Source organism: Ornithodoros turicata, chromosome 2 (genome assembly GCF_037126465.1).
Source record: "Ornithodoros turicata isolate Travis chromosome 2, ASM3712646v1, whole genome shotgun sequence".
Taxonomy (NCBI): domain Eukaryota; kingdom Metazoa; phylum Arthropoda; class Arachnida; order Ixodida; family Argasidae; genus Ornithodoros; species Ornithodoros turicata.
The window spans coordinates 1046447-1052446 of NC_088202.1; the positions used below are offsets into that span (position 1 = coordinate 1046447).

At 45.9% G+C, this 6000-nt stretch overlaps 1 long non-coding RNA gene across 1 annotated transcript; it reads left to right on the forward strand.

The window, feature by feature from the left end:
- The first annotated feature begins 1810 nt into the window (after positions 1 to 1810).
- Positions 1811 to 5658, forward strand: LOC135382986 (uncharacterized). The gene is made up of 3 exons (XR_010419587.1): positions 1811 to 1952; positions 2216 to 4437; positions 4902 to 5658. It is a non-coding gene; the product is annotated as an uncharacterized LOC135382986 (long non-coding RNA).
- The last annotated feature ends 342 nt before the right edge of the window (positions 5659 to 6000 follow it).

Sequence of the window (6000 nt, forward strand, 5' to 3'; positions counted from 1 at the left end):
TGAGCCTTCTCAGGACAGAGGAGAGCTCGTGCTTCTTCGCGTACCATCTCTCGAATCAGCTGTCTGAGCGATCCGACGTCGAGGCCAGCGGTCGTGGAGAAAGCCTCGTAGCCCTGGTGTCGTTCGTTGACGGTAGCGCAAGAGGGCAGGGTCCTCTCAATGCGGACGGCTTCGTCCAGAAAAGCGTCGGTCGTGGCGGGTGGATCCCGGGACAGGGCGCGAAAAATTTATTCTTTTACGCCCCTCATGAGTCGCTGAACCTTCTTCTCCTCGGATGCTTTGGGGTCAGCTCGCCGGAAGAGCCGCAACACATCTTCGACGAAGCCTGTAACGCTTTCGTTTGGCAGCTGGATCCGTCTCTGGAGCAGATGTTCAGCGTGTTCAGCTCGTTGTTGAAAAGCGAACGCCTCGAGGAGTTTGCTTCTGAAGACGTCCCAGTACGTGAGCGAAGTCTCCCGGTTTTCGAACCATGTCTTCGCGGTGCCTTCCAGGGAGAAATAGACGTTGACGAGCTTCTGGTCGTCACTCCAGTTGTTGAACTTGGCGATCCGCTCATAGTGGTCGACCCAATCGTCCACGTCGTCGTAATACTCCCCGCTGAATGTCTTCGGCGACCGTGCAGGGGCTATGGGCGTGGCAACAGGTTGCGCCACTTGGGTACTAGTCTCCGCAGCCATCCGTTTAGGGGGTTCTAATGGACCGAATTCTGCAGGCAGACCAAGCTGTCTTCTGCTTTGTCGCAGTTGGTCTTCCAGGCCGTTGGACAAGGAATGCCCCGCACCTCCACCAGAAATGTCACGAAGCGAAATGGGTCGGCGAGTCGTCGAATAAACAGCGAACGGTTTATAAGACTACCAACATGGAAAAAAAAGGAGAAGAAACAGCATCGAAACGATGCCCCGTCTACGGAGGGGGCAATGCCACGAATCATCATCGCGAAACTTCCAGGGCAGGCACGAAACGGTACATCTCATCCCGGCGCATGCTGAAGAAGCAGCAAGAAGCTTCCAGACACATCGCCTGCTCTCTGGCAAACGCACGTGCTGTTTCTAGACTTTTCGGCGCGACGCTTAAATGCTTGTGCGCTCCAAGCTGGAGCATTCATTCTTTGGACTCAGTTGTGTTCGGAGAGCTATCACTCTTGTACTTTACTACCAAGTAGTCTAATAAACCGTTCGCTGTTTATTCGACGACTCGCCGACCCATTTTGCTTCGTGACTCGCCGACCCATTGACTCTGTTCGTTCTCTTAGTGCCTGTCACCGTTATTTGCAATGGAGTGAAACTACGGGATACACGTTCTTTCTGTAGACCGTTTGAAAATTAAATTACTGCAATTGCTGATGTGCATGGTTAATAAAAATATATCCCACTACTGCAATAACTGCTTGGCCTGACTACGCGGCGTTACCATGTATGGTTTTCAATACATTATATTGCTTCTCTCGGGGCGCAGTGGCGCTTCTGAACGTAAAAGACACATTTTTCAGGGTTTGTGACATCGCAAAAGCTCCAATGATGAGCATCAGCAGCACAAAATAATCGTACCAGTAGCTTCGGCCGCTGTCGTGTACCACTTTCAGGTCGTTTGGTCTGTTCATTTGCCGACCCATTGCAATGCAAGAAGCATGGAACACGGAAGCTTACGTTGTCGCCCCTAGAAACGTAGGCGGAGCCAGAGGTTCCACTCTGAATGTGACGTGGAGTTTTAGTGATGACTTCATACTTTAACAAACTAGCGGTGGAAAGAAAAGCAGGACTGAGCACAACGTGTGAACCGCCCTTAATTTCGATGAAGAAAACAAGGAAGTTCCATAGCGTCTCACGCATTACATCGTGCAGCCTTCTGCTCACAATTTGTGCTGCTTTGAAATGGACACCGTGTCCGATTGCAATGCATCACCCGAAGAGTACCCGGTTTCTCAGTCCGATCTTCGGAATGACGAATGCCATGTAAGTCATGCAACCTGTTAAAATTTTACTGGAAGGATCCAGAGAGTTCGTCGGCAACTTGCTATCAACAATGATGCAGCAAAGTTTGGATAAAGCAAACACGCCGGTGGATCTAAATGTATATCTCGCACTCAAGTTGACGTATCTGATTGCCTTAAACCTCCCCTACGGAATAGTACCGAATTGCTACGTGTAAAACTTGTGGACATGGACGTAGTTTATGCGTCACTGCATCACAAGAAACTCCAATACCTCCGTTACAGGTTCCTGTGGACGCTGGGCTACTAGAAGAAGCATGCGGCAGCAAAATGGATGCTAGCGAAATTGGGCAACCTACGACCGTTCGATGTAAGCGGAGCTGCTCTGTTATCGAGAATGGTCGAAGTGTGAGACAGAGGACGTCCTCACCACGACGTAATACCAGAAACTCATCAACGGAAAGGACTGCGGCGTTACGTGCCAGGGGCAACACAGGCCAGGGAAGAGCACTGGATCTCCGCGAGCGGGCACCTCTAACCCGAACAGGCGTAAGAGAAGTCGAAGTACCAGTTGACGTTATGGAAGACGCACTCTTCGAAGCTCTGGAATTGTTTATGGGCATATTCGCCCGGGAATTGCTGAGACAGATGAACCATTTGTCGGCCGCCACGGATGCTGCTTAAGGAACCTACGTCGACTTCGGCGTTCCATGATGGTGTCAGATTCAAAATTGAAATGAAGCAGTGTGTCCTAATGACCCTGTCAAAGTATGTCTGCAACCCTCATTGGTAATGTCGGGCATTACAGCAACGTTCACAAAGAACGCGACTTACTAATATCGAGTGACCTGGTCAAAATATTCGGGTTCCGTCACATGTTTCGACACTTGAGAGTACTGATAGTGGCGAAAACCAAGAAAAGGCGATATGAAGGGATTCTTTCACAGGAAGCACGTGGAAGGCTAACGCACTCCTGTCTTTCATCGATTTGGAGCCTGGCTCCGTCAGCTGTCCCGCTCTCTTTCTGCACCAGATCATGTAGTCCATCACACTCGCTCTGCTTCCCTTTGGGTCGCATGGCACTATGCTGCAAGCGCATGGTGGCGCTGCAGTATTTCTCCTGCCACGATATTGCGCCTCCTTATCGCCAACGCCGTATATAGTTGCATGACCAACTCCCTTCTTAAGTTGAACAAGACTATAATATATTTGACAGGCTCTCGTACTTTCTTTACCTTGTCTTGGCTTGGAAATGCGATTCTAGGGTTTCATTTGCATATAAAAATTCATAAATTAATTTCTTTACGCTGGTGCGTGTTTCAGGATTTTTTTGAACGTGGAATGGCTTTCAATTTGGATAGTTTCTTATTCTATTTTCCCGGTTTTGCCCGATATACCCTAATTAAAGCGACCCTGACCAGAAGTTGTGGGAGCGCTTTCGTACTTGCAGTCGATAGAGCACCCAACAAGGACTCGCCATGCGAAAATTCACGCATTAAAACCCCACGGTTTCTCTAAACTCTAATTTTAAACATTCGACTTCATCCGAGTGCAACACGTTTAGCGTCAAACCAAGAAAACATACGTTTATATAGTATATTCACCCTGGCCCGCCATCAAAATGACGTCAACATGAGGGCCACTGGCAACATCCACAATTGGCTCAAACCTGTCACATGGTCACAGAATACCCTGTCAGTTCCCTTTATGAAATGGCATTTATATGTTAATATGTTTTTGTTACAGAGTCTCAAAAAGAAAAATATACCCTGCATTTAACACATGCAGTAGGTTCTACGATTGCCTTTTCAATATGCGTTCTGTTGTCTTGCGTTCCATATGGTTCCGTATCCGGCCAGCTGTAATGGCTGCCATATGACGAGGTTGCGAACTTGTGTGATTCCCGGCTCATCCTGCCTTTTTCGGGTCATTGTATTTGGTGTTGGGGTTGTTCCCCATATTCTGAACGTTTCACCTATCATTGCGGCGTACTGTTCTTGATCTGCTGCGAAGCAACGAACCGCTACGGCAGTCACTTGCCTTAGCGAAATTCTGTCTGCTGCATATCAAAGGAGATTGGGACCTGATGATGTACTGCAAATGCTGAAGTTGAATTCTTTGAACCTTCATCTATAGAAACCAAGTGTGCTCTCGTGTGGTTCTGAGGGAAAACCAGATTCAACAAGGTTAGCACATTTATTTTTCATTTCCAAGTCTACCTACCCAGACCCATGCAAGTGCATCCGATCATTCTCGTAGATGCTCTGTAACACGTATGCTTTCTTACGTATACCACAGAACCCCCGTTATACTTTATGTGATCCATCTGATGGCTCCTGACTAGGTTATGCTGCTCTGAAGCATTGAGATGACAAAAGATCATGGGGGCTGCACCTCTGCTTTCCAAAGATGAATCAGTCATCCCACACTGTGCTTACTGGCTTTGTATCAAGTCTGACAAATCCGACAGACCTGGACTGCCGTTTTCAAGGAAGTTTGAAATATAAGTATGTGTTATATTGGTTTCACATATCCCCACCACATATTGAGTGTGTATATCGCTGTACGTTTGATGCTATAGCATATCTAGCGTACATTATTATTGAACATCTAGTGTGGAAAAATCGACACCAGCCACACAATGCCAACAATTGTTTCTGCCTTTTGTTCCACTGCTTATTGTTATTATAATGTTATTTTAGTATAATCGTCTGATTTTTAATAGTCACAATGTTCCCATGGTTTTGGCACACTATAGCCTGAGTTGCATATGCGCCATTAAAATTTAATCATCATCATCATCTTTAACTGCCATTATTCAATTGAAGTGTCGTGTTTCAGTTGGATACAATGATGTGGCCAGAGATAGTTTTTGCTTTCGTTCCGGGGTTGCTCATTTCAGAAGAATAGTCACTGTGAAGCTTGTTTTTGAAAACATTAAGAGGACTAAAACCAAATGATTTTCTTTCAGAGCATCCCTTATGCACCTGCATTCCAATTAAGATCTGTGTTACAAGAATGACAGACCACTCAACAGCGATGAACATTTGAAGGTGGAAGCAGTGGAAGTGCTGGAACGAAGATGCCTTAATCTGTGTGAAAGGTGCTTTGTATGTGCCTGAGCCGTGGGCACAGGTCACAAGCTAATTTCTTCCTTCAGAAGAGGTGTCAACTATGCTCTTTCTATCTACTAACCAGCTCCACAGTTTAAGGTTCCCTGTAAACAAATGGAGCACATCATATACCAGCACGTTGTTAACCATGTTGAGTCTATCAATTTCTTTTTTGTTTTAATTCGAACATGGCTTTAGAAAAGGGTATTTAGACAAAACTAACATAATTCGGTCACAGCATTTTAAACTGTCTTGATTTCTGGGTTTACGTAGTGAGTTTACGTAGTGGGTTTACTGGGTTGTGAGGGCTTTTGACACTGTGCTTTATGCTTGCTTGTTGGCCAAACTAGCCTCATTAAAATTTGATCCTGCTACCATTAACTGGATATGCGGTTTCTTGACTAACCGCAACCGTGCCAACAATTCGTGAGTAGAACCTATCATGTCGCCACCATGCAGCATTTGTCACGTTACATTTGCATCACATTTTAATCTAGTGTGAAGCAAGGCCTTTAGGTGATCGGTCTTGTATAATTACACGCCCCTCCATTATGTAACACCACACGGTTCTTCAACCTATGACAGATAAATAAATGTATTGTATTGTATAAATATATTGCCAAGTAAATTGTTTATAAGGCTCATTACCCCATTTCACCACATTACCGCAAGCAATTGTTACAGTAGTGGCCCAGGGTATGAAGCTTGCCACTAATCATCATTCAAACAAAGTTCATAATGTAGAATCCTTTACTGAAAACACCGACTTAACACAAGAATTGAGAACAAAGAGAGAGAACGTTTCGTCGCCTGTCCGGATGGCATCATCACTGCAACAGAGAACCGTCAAAAACAACATCGAAGGAGCAAAATCAGTGGTGTGCATTCCATTCATCCACGGTGTTTCATACTTCATTTGAAGGGCACTTTGCCCATCAGGCATTAAGACTGTGCATA